The 16,132-nt window shown below is 45.0% G+C and overlaps 1 protein-coding gene across 2 annotated transcripts in view; it reads left to right on the top strand.

The window, feature by feature from the left end:
- Nucleotides 1-16,132, top strand: part of Adtrp (androgen dependent TFPI regulating protein) — a 62,680-nt gene that overhangs the window by 19,404 nt on the left and 27,144 nt on the right. The gene's annotated exons all lie outside the window — the stretch shown is intronic.

The raw sequence follows: 16,132 nt of genomic DNA, 5'->3' as shown, positions 1-16,132 counted from the left end.
GATGGGCAGTCTCCTGGACGTGTGGCCTAAGTGCTTCTGTGTGAGGCACACTTCCCTGGAGTGATTCAGGCCTGTACCACTGAGCCTTTCTCTCTGCCACAGAACAACTGCAGCATCAGCACCACCTTCTCCTGACAGTATCCCTCATACCGACCAGATGCTAGCTTTCTTCTTGCAACTATTTTCTTATCGTTATCTGTGATGTTGTCCCCCGGTTTATGGCACCCCCCTGTGATGCTGGCCCCAGTTTTGTGGCACTCCCTTCTGACACTGTCTATTTCTAGATGCTTTAGAAGTAATAGTCTTTGGCCTCTTCCTGCCCAATACTTCTGACTCACTGGAAATCTGTGGTTCCTGTAGGACCCTTCAGAGCTTCCTGCTGCTCTGTGTTCAACAGACATTTTCCTGTCCCTGTCATGTTTTCGGTCCAAATAGTCCTCTCAGAAGGATGTTAGCATCCACCACTGCGGACAGGCTGCCTGAGCTGCTGCGAGCCTGACTGCCTTGGGTGAAGCAGATCAACCCGATCGTGTTATTGTTGAGCAACCGTTCTCTGGCCTTCGTAAAGGAAGAAACAGAACAGAGGATTCATACTTCAGAGTTTGCCAGGAAAACATTAACTCCTCAGGTCTTATCTAAATGCTTACTAAAGATAGAACCAGAGCAGACGGATTTAAATAGCAGGAAGAGGATTCAGTAACTGAGAAATAATGACCCTATCCTGCATCACAGGGGAAGCTGGAGAAAGGATTTCTCTGGAAATCAACCTGAATTGCTCAAGTTGGAAAGAGGCATGGAATAGATCAGAGTGTCTCCTAAGCCCTGCTGCATTTGTAAAGCATGCATAATTATCTAGAATGGGCCCAAGTACTTTAAAGACCAGCCAAAGCCAGCATAAATGGAAGTCATTATCATGTAAAATATGAGAATCCCGGCCAGGACCCATCACGCTTCTCTGTATCCACAACCACAGTCTGAGACCCGGCAAACTCAGTAGGTATGAATGGGACCCTAGGAACAACCTCCAATTAAAAGAAAGCTAGCTCTTTAGAGGAAGACTTTAGAGGAAGGACCCAATTCAGCTTCCCAGTTACCGGCTCTACTGTCCTTTGTTCATTTGAAAATAATTACTAAGCCCTGTTATGTGCACGGTGCCATTTAGGTTGAAACTATCAAGTGTCCCTCTAGAGGGCACAAGTGTTGATGGATGGATGGATTGGCCCTCTGTTCCGGTGCTACTGAGGGGTGGCTGGATCAAGAGATTCATAAATTAATTCATGCTGTTAGAAGATGGGCTGGCTTACAGGAAGTGGGCCAGGAGAGTGCGCCTTTGAAGAATGTCTCTTCTCATTGGGTAGGCTTTTGGTTCCCACGCTTCCTGGCTGCCAAGGAAAGCAGCTTTGTTGCTGCCCCTCCCTCATACCCCAACTTTCTACCACGATGCTCTGCTTCATCACCAAGGACTAAAAACACAAGCCCAAATCAACCCTTCATCCTGCAGATTGTTTCTTTCCCATATTTTGTTATAGTAAAGGAAGCTAAGTAACACAGATGGTGTGACATTTGACAAGTGTTGTCATCCAGTGATTTTGAATCCTGATTGAGCCCATACAACGTACACACACACACACACACACACACACACACACACACACACAGAGAGAGAGAGAGAGAGAGAGAGAGAGAGAGAGAGAGAGAGAGAAGATAAGCTATCATCAACATTGATTTATTTAGATGGTGACGTGCTCTGGTATTGGCATATGATTCTTGACCAACGAGTTTGTCCTAGGCACAGGAAGTACAGCTCGATAACTTAGAGGCATTGTCTCAGATTTCTCTCTCCCACCCGTAAGCTCTGTGGGAGATGTTTGGGCTAAGTACCAGTTAGTGAATCCTACGAGTAATGCAGATCCACCCTGGCCATGTCAGCCACTGATGGCTGACCTTGGTTTCCAGGCCTGTGTCTCCCTCCTGATTCCTCCTCCTCCAACCACCATAACCCACAGCCTAGACATTTCTCCGTGTTGTCAAACTTTCAGGGATTTCTCCTATGACTATGAGTGGATCTTCAAGCCATTTCTCAGAGATAACGCAAATATCCATTAAATTAATGTACTATTTAAGAAGGCCTCAGACCTTTCACGTCCCAGTGAATGTTAGTCTTGGGACAAAAAGAGCCAATGTAAGTGAACATAGGATCCTGGAGTCATATCCAATACGTAGCTTAACACACAAGGACAAAATCAAGAGCTATTCATTTTTTAAAAAATCAAAATCGTGTGCTTAGCACTTTGTTTTTGTCTTCCTGGGATAGCATGAGAAACGTGAAGCAAGACTGATAATACGTTAATACTGACAAATTTAAATACTGTGCTCAGAAACCCCACCCCCTTCAGATCAGGATGAGCAAGACATTAGATCTTTAACGTAAGGGGGACGGAGAAAAGGCCCGAGGTGAGCCACTCTTTAGGAGGGGGTTTGTTTAGCACACCGTTTGGGCGGCTGGACATCCAAGCAGCGTAACAGAGGCTCTGAGTGAAAATGGCGCCATGAAAAGTGATGGAGGTGTGCGCGGAAGTAGATTACGTCATCCACCGGAAGCCAGAGAGGGTGAGAAATCCATCCAGGCGTTTATAGCCACTTGCTCTGGAGAGATTTGCCTTCATTCCTCCCAAGGGCAGAACCTCCAATGACATAGCAACCTCTGCCTTCTGGGCGCCACTTCTGAAAAGTCCAGACTTCCAACCAATGGTACCTGAGGGACACATTCAAATAATACTCAACTTGTAACAATCACCAAAGCCCTTTTCCCATGTTTAAGTAACGCTCCCAAGGAAGGCTTCTGGGAAATGGGGTGTGGATATCTTTGGGGAGCGTCATTCAGTCACAATGGCCATCCTTACTGCATAGACTTTCTCCAGTTTGCAAGGCTCCTCCTAACACTGAAGACAGAGGGATTCTGTTCCTTCAAAGGTAGCGATGTGATTGAAGCTTGTGGTGAGTGAACTGCGGTCAAGTGCTGTCTTTTTAAAAACTCACGCACTGCCCAGGTAAAGAAGATAAGGCACTATGTAATTTGACAATGACACTGTGACACAGGTGAGACAGAGGTGACAAGTAGACAAGGAAACAGGCCTCGGAAGGAGAAAATTGGATCTTGAGGGATATGGATAACCACATTCTCATATGTTGATAATGTCAGTTCCTAGTTTTTCTTTTCTTTCTATTTCTTTTCTCTAGAAGCTTCTACTTGCCTTCTTTCCTTCTTTCCCCCACCAGCCCCTGCTTGGTAGAGGGAACTGTTGTTTGTTAAAACAGAAGCCTTTCCTAGATGCCACTCTTGAAGAAGCTGCCTCTCCATCCCGCATTCCCTCTGCACATGCGCCTCCGAACCTTCTCTTCTAAAGAGGCGCTGATCAGATTGAAGTAACAGTGTCCTGAGACCCCCAAGAGAAACACCAAGTGTTTGATCTGGCAGGAACAGAGGGATTGAATAAAGAAGGGGGTGGGTGCTGATGCAGCCCAGCGGTGGTAGATCTCAGTTCTAGAACGTAGGATGCTTGAAGTTGGAGTTGGGGCTAGAGAGACATAGGTGACAAATGCTGGGGCTTTAACGCTAAGAACTTGTTTCATTGATGTTGGTTGTTGGTTGGATAGCTTGCGGTTAAACCAGACCGATGGCCAGTTTTGAGCTTAGAATTGTTTGTGTCCATGAATGAGTATCAATAATTAGATTTAAAAAAAATTTTAATGGGATTATTTATAACTTATGCAGTTAGCCATAATGGGGAAATCTCACCAGACCAAGGAGGCGCCTCAGAAGCTTTCCCCAAATCTCTTTCCTAGTGAGATTCTAGGAAGAGACAGTACATTTTGTCTCGCATTAAATCTTATTAAATCCAGAGAAAAGGACAAAAGATTAAACATCTCTTTGTATGACAGTCTTGACCCTATCCTTAAATGAGCATGGTGTTTGTGGGCATTTGCTTATTATGCTCGGCTGGTGATCTCACAGTGCTAGCCACGATCAAACGGTGGTGATCACACCTCGCCCTGCTCCCTGGAGACACAAATGCAGCTATAGAATCAGAACTAAAATGTTTCCAACTCGCTGTGCTGAACACCTTGCAGGGGGACAGAAGAGAAAGTCGAAGCTGAACTGTGACAACTTAGCTTCAGCTCACGACTCTGAACAGCAAACCTAAGTTTTCTCTGACATTTTTATACTTACTACAACTTTCCCTCGAGGCGCATGAATCACTAGACAAAAGGGCTTGTTTCCCTACCCTATAATCTTTATAGGCAAACATGCAACACCTACTGTGTGCACGGTTTTCCTTTATTTCTTCATTTGTTCTTAATTAAACTATTTTCAGATAGTTATAGCTTTGCATACAGGTGCAAGAAATAAACAAATCCTTAGTGTACTTTGCCCAGTTCCACCAGGGGCATTGTTTCCTCCTCCTCCTCCTCCTCTTCCTCTTCTTCTTCCTCCTCCTCCTCTTCCTCCTCCTCCTCCTTCTCTCTCTCTCTCTCTCTCTCTCTCTCTCTCTCTCTCTCTCTTCCTCTCTTCCTCCCTCCCTCCCTCTCTTGTTTATTTTTCCTCTCTGTGTTTCTCTTTTCTCTCTGTGTCTCTGTCTCTGTCTCTGTGTCTCTCTGTCTCTGTGTCTCTGTCTCTGTCTCTGTCTCTCTCTCTCTCTCTCTCTCTCTCTGTGTGTGTGTGTGTGTGTGTGTGTGTGTGTGTGTGGCCTTGCTGTAAATTCTGTGAATGCATGTGCTGTGTGATCTGCCTGCAAAGCCTCAGAGATCTTTGGTATCCGTTCTCAGTGTCTGTAGGCTTTTGTTGTTCAACTAGTTGGTTCTGAAGATAGGATTCTCCTACCTCTGCCTCCCCTCTTCTACTGAAAATGCTAGGATCACACATGTGCTCTACCCTGCCTGTGTGTTCTGGAGATTCACACATGGGTCCTCACACTTGAGCAGTAGGCACTCATCCACCGAGCCCTCTCCCCAGTCACCCCCTCTGCCCTCATGCATTTTGAATGTGTCACTTACGGAAGGATATGAAGTATCCTTTGAGTCATAAGCTCAGGGGCAACCATTTCTCATCACCTCTGATCCCAATGTTGTTGTATCATGAAATTCTAAAATGTTTTTTGGGCCATTTTCTACTCTAGATTAGCATCTGAGTCCATTCCCCCTTGCTATGACAGAATGCTGGAGGTTAAATGATTTATAAAGAAAAGGGGTTTATTCAGCTCAGCAGTCTTGGAGACTGGGAAACCCAAGATTAGGGGGCTCCACCTGGTGAAGGCCTAGTGCTGTAGTAAGTGGATGGCATCACAAGAGGTCTACATGAGAACTTGGCAGCCCAGCATATGGAAAGGGGCAGGCTGGGAGTGGGGGGGATACTTTGTATGAATGTGTGATGATTCCATTGTTACAAAGAGCAGACTAATCCCCTTGAAGAGCCAGTCAAGTTACTTCCAATCCTTCTCAAAGGCCCCAACACTGCTAGCTTGGCAACAAAGTTTCAAGAGGAATTTTGGCGAGAGGGGGCCATATTCAAAGCATAGCCATTGTGTTTACATTGTGAGCAGAAAACATTGTGGCCGGGGATACAAATTCTCCTGTGACTCCAAAGACGGTGAGCATTGGTGAAGGCTGGACACTCCTGTGGACACACCATAGGGAAGGGCCCCAAGCTGCGAGTATCCAGGAAGCCCCTGCAGGAAAAGCATAGCTATTGACCACGCCCCTTATTTGGACAGGATGCCAGGCCTAATGACAGGGGTGTGGTTATGGGTTGAGCATTGCTTAGAAACACTGTCACCATCCTTGCTTTCCCTTCGCTGACTTCCTAACCTAAGCTGGGTCACTGTCTGCCAGCATTCTCAAGCTCTCTCTGGTGAATGCTAAAAACCCAGCAGGGAAACCAGAAACTAATCTTGGCTTTGGCAATAGTGACTTGTAGGACAATGCCACACTTGCAAACAGAGGGGCATCTAACAATAACCTGCCTCAGGATTACCATCTACTGCAGGCTTTTGTAACTAGAATCAACCAGACTTTCACTAGGCCTGCTTTCTTCCTCTCTGGAGAACGCAGATGACATCAGCTTCCCTGGTTTTGTTGTCTTTTGGGTTTTTTGTTTGTTTTGTTTTGTTTTGTTTTTCTTCTTTTAATCCCAATTCAGAGACATTCCAATTTGTGCTGGAGTGGCCTCCTCTCAAAGTTCCATGTATTCTTGGTTCTTTATCAATAGCCTGCTTTCATACAGGTCACCGATTTTTAAAAATGAATCTCAATTTCTAAATCAAGGTCAAAGGTTTTCAAGCGTCATCAAAACCACGGAGATGTCTTCTGAGAAGCTGCAGGGATTTAAGTAACTGAAATCATCCAGTGTGCTTGAGGGCTTGCTAGTGGGCCCCGCCCCCCTCCTGTGTGACTCAGCCAGCTCTCACTTCCATGGCAACCAACAACCCTGTATAATACCCCAAAAGGAAGAATGACTTCACTGGAGACTACCAGGAGGCAGACACTTGAAACAGTGGATCCTGAACCTCTCTGAAATACCAAGAGATGAAAATAAAAAGCTAAGTAGGTAGGAGAGACCAAAAGTCCCATAATCTGGAAAATACACATAATCGGCCGCCTGGTGTGTGGCCTGGGTAGACTCCCCAGGCAGACTTGAATGGATGCCCAACCCCTTTTCTGATAGGCAGCCAATTCACTCTCAGTGTCCAATAACTCCACAAGCCACGGGTGGGGGTGAAGGGGCCTAGTGCAGAGGCCCAGTCTTGAATGTAGCTGCTGTCGGCTCCTTACCCCTCCCCCACAGCGCTCATCCCTTTCCTCTTCACCTCCTCCTCAGCCCATCACACACCACTTGTGTTTAATTGGGAATTCTGCTTCCTCCCCTCCTCCTGGTGGATCACCAGCCAGTAGGATAATCCTGCTGGGCATTACCCAGAAGCCTCCTGGATGGTCCAGTAAAATCGCCAGAGGCTTCTAGCACCTGCATGGCTTCTCATTTCTTCATGCTTTGTGACCTGGGTTTTCCAACTTCCAACTCTTCCTCTCCAGTGGGTCTCCCAGCCCATGGCTTAAACATTGCGCATGTGCACAAAAGGCCTTGTTTTGCAAGCCTTGCCTCAATCTCTACAACTCTATTGAAATCACTGCTCCACGAGTGCTGTGGTTTGAATGTTGCCCCGAATGTTTCCCATGTTGGCAACAGTCCCCAGTGCAGCAGAATTGAGAGGTAGGACCTTAAGCCGTGACTAGGTCATGAGGGTGCCCCTCTTCATAAATACATCAATTGGATTTCATAGGAGCACCATTAAGTAAGCTGTGAGAATGGGTCGATGAGTCTGTCCACTCCCCAGACTCCAGCACTGTAAGAAAGAAACTTCTTTATATGTTACAGAGACTCTGGTATTCTGTTTCAATGACGCTAAGCAGGCTAAGACATCTGTCCGGTTTCTTTCCTCTCCCACCATCTTCACCTATTTGCCGGACCCACCCACTTCTAAAATATTTGGTTCAAACAAAGCTGACGAGGAGTGAGGAGAGGGGTAGGAACTTTCTCCAGGAAGTGTTGGGCCAGGAAACGTTCCTGAACCCCCCGAAAAGACCACCAAGGAGCTGAATCCAATGCAATTACATTAGGGTCTCTATTCATGCTTGAGTTTGGGCCATGCCTCAGTCTCTGACACAGGAGAACAGGAGGGGGGCCCTGAGCCCAGTTTCAGGCAAGCATTTATAGAGGCAAGAAGCGGGTATTTAGCCTGGTATATATCTGACCAGGGAGATGGGGGCGGGGGGAGATTATGGCCTTTAACATAATTGACTGGTGCTAGGAACTGAACCATAAACTTAACTTCTGCTTTCCTCCTGACTGGTGGTTGTTAGGAAGCGAAGTGTCAGGGACAGGCTTGTAACCTGGAGGTGCAGATTTGTTGGGGAATAACCTGGAAACTGGTGTTAGAGGAAGGCCTTGTTGGGGGCAGGGGTAGCCTGCTAGGTACTGGCCTGTTAAATACCTTGAGTTCAATCTTAGGTCAGGTTTTGTAAGATGGATGGAGTCCGAACCAAAGATCTGGTCTCTCAGAAGCTTAAGCACGCTAAGCTATGCGAAAGTCAGGAGTGTGTGTCAGTCTATGAGTGTAAGATCTGCTCCAGTTACAAATGTTGTTTTTAGCTCAGAAATTCTTTAGAGAGCCAAGTGTACACCTGTAACCTTTTAACAACCATGGGCAGCTAAAAACGACTCTAGACATCAGGACTGAGTATTGCAAAACCTCAAGAAATGCAATAATCAGTTATCAAACTGTGATGGTCTTAACCCAAAGGAAAAAGTAATGCCAACTGTCCTACCGGGGAAGGTAGCCGGACAGGGACTTCTGTTAGCAGATATCATTATTGCTTGTCTTGTCTCCTCAGGCCACATGACTCTAGCAGATAACCATACCTTGAGATTTTCTTTCTTACCTAGTCTATGCTCAACGATGAGTATTCTCCGCTAGGAATGATTGGCAGAGATATTAAAACACTTAGCCTGTCAAATAGCATTTAATAAAGGCCTTTTGTCTCCAATCAGCACAGGGAGTCGAGTTCAAGGCTTCTATGTGGGAACATTTTAATTAATATGCAGAGTTATACTGACATATTTTAAAATAATACTTCATAATCCAATGTCAGAGTTGGTAGCATTAAATTGTCATTGTGAGCACAGAAAATGTAAGCTTAGCAGGAGAAGCTGCTCGAGAAATATTTGTTGGAGGATATTTGACAACGGTAATGTGGGGTTATATGTCCAACTGAAGGTGGACACTAATTTTAGTAGCTTGTTTTCCCCCATTTGTATTGAGGCTCTAGAACATGAGGGAAATGTGGGGGCATCGTTATATGGAAGCCGTTAGGAAATGGCCTATGTGGTAAATGGATTTCCATCTTCACAAACGTCCCTCCACGTCTGTCAAAGGTGTATTTGGGCTAAGAGGTTGAAAAGGATCACTAGGAATGAAAACGCCTTAGCTCAGTTACTCACTAAACCTTGTGCCAAGGTCAATGAAAGCAAGCCCTCTGTGTCTAAGCCTCTATATATCAAGCAAACACAAGTTTTATTTTTTATTTCATTGGGAAAAAAAAGACCAGTACCAGGAAACCTTAGTTTTGATCTGTTTTAATTGCTTTCTCATTGCTTTAACCAAATACCTGATACCAATTTAAGGGAGGAAAGGTGCATTAGTGCTTCCATTTTGAGGGGACACATGACATCATTGTGGGGAAGGCATGGTGGGAGGGGCAGGAGGACAGCCGGTCACCTTCATTGACAGTCAGGAAGCAAAGAATGAACAGGAAGTGGCCTGTGGGTATAAAAGCCCAAGGTTTGTCTTCTGTGGCTTCTTCCTTGAGCAAGGCTTCTCCTCTTAGAAGTCCCATAACCTTCCCAAATAAGGTCACCAGCTAAGGACCTATTCATGTGTTCATGTGTGCCTATTGGGGAAGATTTTTGCAAACCATAACAGGATGGTATTTCTGCCATTGTCTCACCAGGTTTCAAGAAAGTTATTAAAAATGTGTCCGAGCATTGGGTTCCTTAGAACAAGGAAAGTTTGTTGACCCTCTTTAAAGTCTCAGAAATGTTATTGAGAGCAAGTGAAATGTTGCATATGGGACTGGGGAATTGGCTCAGTGAGTAAGGTATTGTGCAAGCCCGAGGACCTGAGTTCAAAGCCCCTAACACCCCTGTAAAAATCTAGGTGGTGTGGCTGTAAATTCTGTAACCCCAGTGCAGTAGTTCTGGAAGGGAAAGGGACAAAGGCAGGCAGGTCTCCTAGACTCACTGGCCAGCCACTGTAGCTGAAATGAGAGGCCTTGTCCTGATAAGTAAGTAAATAGATGCTAGACAGATAGACAGACAAAGATGGAGAATGAAATAACAAGGTGGCTGGTGCTGGACCTTCATTGCTTGTGTGCAGACATGGGCAAGTATACCCGTACATACATATGCATATACCCTCTAGCACACGTAACATGTTATATGTGTAGCACTTGAATTATAGCAATGAATGGCGTCAAACCGAGGCCAACTTGGAATTGCCCAGTTTCCTCCCTATTCTCTTCATTGCTCGGAGAGCCCCAAATCACACAGTTCCAAGAAATAGAGTCCACAGTTGTCTGGTGGAAATGGCCAACAAGTGTGTGGGAAGACCACAGACCTGGGGCTAGCCCTGGCTCCTGGATGAACGTGTAGGGGTCCTACACACTCCACACAGTAAACAACGAAGGGCATGGTGACTCGTTTACAGCATTCGATAGAGAGTTCCCTCTTCTATGGGAGTTTCTCCGATGTCGCCAACCTGTGTTTCAGGATAGTCACCTGAACTGCCAGTCCTTGTAGCATTGGGCTCCTTGAATAGATTTTGATTTTTCTCAGTGAATCCGGATGCCACGTGATCATAAAACTCACACTTGCCTCTGAATCATGTTCACGGTGTTTTTAAAAGTTTCACACTTCAAAACCTTTGTGTGCGCATCTGTGGTGTGTGTGTGTGTGTGTATGTGTGTGTGTGTGTGTGTGTGTGTTGTGTGTGTGAAAGAGAGAGACAGACAGACAGACAGACAGACATGCATGGCTATACACGTGCAATGGTGTGTGTAGAGTTGACAGCCTTACATTTGGACTTCCTCTCCAACATTGCTTGAGACACAGCCATTTGCTCACTGCACCAGGTTAGCCGAGCGGAAAGTCTCCAAACCTCCTGTCTCCTTCCCATTTCACTGAAGGAGTGCAGAGATCGCAGGCACTTGCTGCCCTGTCTGGCTTTGTGGGTTCGGGGGATCCGAACCCGGTTCCTTAGACTTTAAAGCCAGGCACTTTCTCACTAAACCACCTCTCTCTGCTATTCATTTACATTTTTAAAGTTAACCTGCAGAATAATGATGGTTTTTATTAACATATGGAGAAAGGTAACCATAGTTAGAGGAATCAGAACCCAAAGTGACTTTCATCTCCGCCACATGGTAGAAAAGTGGCCCCGAAAGGAAGAACGCTCATTAAGAAAAAGATACCTCAAATATTGAATAAAACATTTTTTTCAAAAAAATCTTTTCAAGTGCTTGGCTTACATACAAGAAAGGAATGGAAATTTCCCAAAGTTAAAATAAAATAGAGGGATAACAAAAACGTGAGATAAAGGCAATGTTTGAAAAGATAATTACTGGTTTTTTGTTTTTGTTTTTGTTTTTTTTTTTTTTTTTTGATTTAAGAACAATGAGGTATCAGATTCAAGACACAGGGAAAAAAGTTCCATGTGGGGCTAAGAGGCAGAAAGGAAAGGAAAAAAAAACCACTCTCCCTTGGCCACACACTACAGACACCTCAGATGAAAGAATCCTGGGAAATCATTAGTAGGCCACATTTTCGAATGCAGACTCAATGATGACTGGAAATAATTGGGGAAAGTGCTTACGTCCCAAACATGTTCAGACTTTCATCTTGTTGCCCTTTAAGCAATCACCATAGCTTTACATTGAATCGAGATAGTATTTACATTGAATTTACATTGTGTTAGCCATTGTAAGTACTGTAAGAGTGACTTAAAGTGTGGTGGACGGTTACACAGCTCCTAAGTAAATGCCATGTTTTTCAAGCTGGCCAGATGGCTCTGAATGAAAGTGATTGCCCCCAAATTCTATAACCTGCACTCAGCCCAGGTCTCACATGGGAGAGAACTGACTCCTACGAGTGTTTCTGTGACCCCCACATACACATCACTGCACGTGTGAACTTGCACACACACACACACACACACACACACACACACACACTAAGTAAATAGATTAGAAAAACGAAAGAAAATTTTACCATGTTTTAGACTATTAGGTCTCAACTTTGGGGCTGCCAATCAGATATCCTGTATATCATATATTTATATCACGATTGAGAACAGTAGCAAAATTAGTTATGAAGTAGTAATGAAATAATTTTACGGTCGGGTGGGTCACTACAATATGAGGAATTGTATGAAGAAGTCACAGCATTAGGACTGCTGGGAACCACTTTTTTAGACAAAGGACTTGAATATCCAAATAGTTTGGTATTCAAAAGGGTCCTGTAGCCAGGCCTTTGTGGACCCTGAGGAATCACCATACTGTCAGACTTGGGGATGGGTTTCAGCAGCAAAGGTAATAGCTTCACAATTCTGGGATGGGAAAGAGAAAATAAAGAATAATTTGGTTTAAGACAATGTGCTGAGATGTTTGTGTCTCCCACCTTGAGGTCTTGATCAGGGCTCCCTCTAAGAATGTACTAGGCAGACAAAGAGGGTCGCAGCCCCTCAGCTGCAGGAGGATGTAACCAAGAGAGCTCGTGGGTACGGTAGCCTGTGCTGTCTGTCAGTAGGCTTTGGGTGCCAGTCAAGAGAGGTGGCGAGCATCACAGTTTTGTGCTCTCAGCAGGCTTCAAGGTGCCAATGGAGAAACTGTTGCCAAGAGTTTAGCTGGAGAGATCTCAGAGGGCTTTGGGATGCCAACCAAAAGCAGGTCAGCCATAGGAGTATCAGGCTTTCTCTCCGAGGCCGGTTTCAAGGCAGGGACGAATTCTCTTCTGCAGCCCAAGCTCAGAGTCCTGGAGGCTCATGGCAGCAGGCTATGTCCTAGAGTCTGGGCCAATAGGAGCCTGAGCAAGTTCCTGGTTTGAAGCAGAAGACTGGTGCAGCAAGTCTCTGAGCCACTTGTTCAGGGAGTCTTGAAATCAGTATTCCTTCCCTTGAGAGCCTCTGGAAGCCAAGCCTCTGGGATCCCGGCTCCCAGCAAAATCCAGGATTTAGGGCTGGACTCCACCAGAAGTAGGGTCTAAACTCTTCCTCCCCTGTTGTAAAATGAGACTGCCTCTTTAAGACTTCTGGGTTGAGCTTTATAGAACCAGATAGATTCTGATCTGATGAGTGGGATTGCATGCAATTAAGGTGAAAAACAGAATCAAGGAAGAGCTGTCAAACTGGAAGACGAGGAAAAGAAGAGTTCCCAGACAGATCTGGATGCAGCCTTCTGCCCCTGCTGTGGTGGGGGAGTTTTCCTAGATTTTCAAAGACTCTCATTGATCACCTTTGCACCTAGTGCCCCTGCGTATTACCCCCCAGAAGCTGAGGCACTCCAGTTAGGGAAGCAGTCTGACCTCAGCCCTTGTAGGCTGCTTCCTGTTTCCTGTCCCCATCATCCTCTCTGGTGTTGTTCTTCACTCATGGCTGCCACATCTCTGAAAGCTTAGATCACAGTTGTCTGTCTTCTTGTCTCTGGGGCTTAAGTCTGTTCTTCCATTTTGGGACCCTGTTAAATCGGCACCTTAGAGCTCGGGAGGCTGAGGCAGGAGGATTGTGAGTTTGAGACCAGCCGCGAAGTGAATCCTTGTCTCAAAACCAAAACAACACAAAACCAGCAAGAACAAACCCCTGCAAGTTGTCAAGTCACTGAGAATGTCTACTAAGAAAGAAAGAAAGAAAGGAAGGAAGGAAGGAAGGAAGGAAGGAAGGAAGGAAGAAAGAAAGGAAGGAAGAAAGAGAAGCAATAAAGGTAGCCCATGGGCGCTAACATAGATCTTAGTACTCAGGCACCGCCACCAAAGGGTGCGTGTAAGATAAAGAGTGAGATCTCAGGAGGGAAATTTGGGAAAGCCCCATGGGCTTCTGAGAAGGATGTGTATTGGTGTTTAGATGGAATATTCTGTCGACGTCTGTTAAGTCTGTTTGACCTGAAGGTTTTAACCCTGATGTTCCTTTGTTGATGTTTTGGCTGGATGCTTGTAGTATGGGTGAGGGAGGTCTTGGTGTGACCCACTGTTCTTGGATGATGTCAGTCTATGCTTTGACGTCAAATAGAGGTGGTTGGTGAAATTTGTCCCACCGTTGCTCCATATATCCGTGCTTTGGATTATGAGGCCTCTTGATGGGTTGTTCTAATCATCAATAGAAGTGACTTTTTTCATCTCTTCTCATTTAGGTTTGAAATCTATTTTTGTCCCCTGACACCAGTGTGGCATCTGCTTGCTTTCCCGGGTTGTGTTTTTCACCCTCCTCATACTCTTGGGTTGTGTTGGTCTTTAAAATGGAGGATGTTTCTTGTAGGCAACAAATGGAGATGTCTGTTTTGAAAAGCCAGTCTGTTTGTCTGTGTCATTTGGTGGGAGAATTGAAATCAATAAGTATGCCGTTATTATTGAAAGCCATGCGTTCATTCCTCTCAGTTTTCTTTTTGGAATATCTGAGGTTTTCCTGTGTTTGCTGTTCTGAGACAGGTTTGGCTTTCTTGGGACCTTATGGGTGTTCTCTCTTCATTGTGTGACATTCTTTCCACTGTCTTCTTCCGTGTTGCCTTAACGATCACGACTCCCCTTCTTTGTTTGAGTTGCTATGTCCAGAACTGATTATTTCATTTTCGTAGCCAAGCCTATTTGGTGCTTTCCAACTAGAGAATTGGAGCCATGCTCTAATTGCCTAGGACAGACGCCACAATTGGAATTGTGGTTTGAAAGCTATCTGGAACTATATTGTGAGACTCTTACGCTATAAAATCAAAAATAAAATGAGTATAGAGGCTATAACCCCAGCAGTCCGGAGGCTGGAACATGAGGGTTTCTGTGGACCTATGACCATCTTGGCTACAGAGTGAATTCCAGACAAACCTGGGCTGTAGAAGGTCACTCTATCTGGAAAATAGATTCTGTTAGATGTCATCATGTTTTGTGAAATGAGCCAGACTTGCAAAGACAGGCACAGTATACGTTACTTAATTGTGGATCCTGAGTTTTATAGAAATCAAAGCTATACACATATATGACATAAAAGCAGAAGGGGAGACAGAGGAAGGAAGAAGACGCATTGTGGGGCAGGAGGGAAATACAAAGGTGGTGGGAAAGAATATGGTTAAAGCATGTGACATGTTTGAAAGAAATTCTCTTTACAAAACCCAGAACTATGCTTTGTGACTATATACACCAATAAAATTATTTAACTAACAAACAAAAAGCCAGTATTGGCCTTGCCAATTCCTTCGATATCTTATTCATTCTACCCAAGGAGGTAGCATTCCTGGGAACCTTCTAGAGCTACTGCTGATGTGCTAGGGGCTATAACCACTTCCTGTATGATCCCATTGCAGAACTCTAAACTGGTCATAACCGTTGCCATTCTCAACTTTCTCCTCATGATAGGAAAACAGATTGGAAAATACCATCTCGGTTGGTTCTCCTCCATGGCTTCCTAGTTCATTTGAACTGTGTTTATCAGGCTTGCTTACTGCTGACAGCTAAGATGGGCCCCCTCTCTTCTTGATGTGCTGAGATGAATTTGTCTGTCTGTCTGTCTGTCTGTCTATGTTGAGGCAGCGTCTTACCATATAGCACTGGCTGGCCTCAAACTCACAAAATCTGCCTGCCTCTTCCTCCAAGTGAGTGCTGGGATTAAAGGTGTATGTCACCAATGTCTGGTGAGTTTTAGGTGATCTTGCCATTTCTCTTTTCCAATGAACCTTGAAGTCTTTCCTTCACCAGGACTTTGCCTATGCAGTCCTTCTTACCTGGAACCTCCTCTTGCTCTTGCTCTCCTCTTTATTGTTGCAAAACAGTATGGCCGTCCCTGATCTGTCCACCCTGGGCCTTTCTGTGTGTGTTCCCCAGCACAGTTTCTCAGTCTCCCTTCATGGCAAACACAACACAGCATGTTAGCATCTGGGTTTTCTTGATTACAGAAAATGTTGCCCATCAGTGAAGTCTGCAAGAGTAGAGTTTGCCTTTTGATTGTAAATACCTTACAGATCCAGTTGTCTCTAAGAGACAATGAAGATTACATGAAAGAACCATGGTGTCACTGCTTCGTTTCTTTGTTTCTTTGGAATGTTGACTGGCCCCAAGATTCTTTCTCCTTGGGGACATGTAGGGTGTGATGAAGTCAGGTGGCACTGGAGGCAGAAGAGAAGTTTACTGTGGAGGCAACTGACACGAGTGCATGTGTGTGTATTCCTTTTCTACAGAAAGTTGTAATAAAATTCCACTGAATTTCCTAGTGCCTTGAAATAGCTATGGAAACTCTGTTTCTACTTGAGTGAGCCATGGTATATTTGAGGATGG

The sequence above is a fragment of the Rattus rattus genome, chromosome 14, assembly GCF_011064425.1.
Source record: "Rattus rattus isolate New Zealand chromosome 14, Rrattus_CSIRO_v1, whole genome shotgun sequence".
NCBI lineage: Eukaryota > Metazoa > Chordata > Mammalia > Rodentia > Muridae > Rattus > Rattus rattus.
This window is presented reverse-complemented; position numbering and strand designations above follow the sequence as displayed.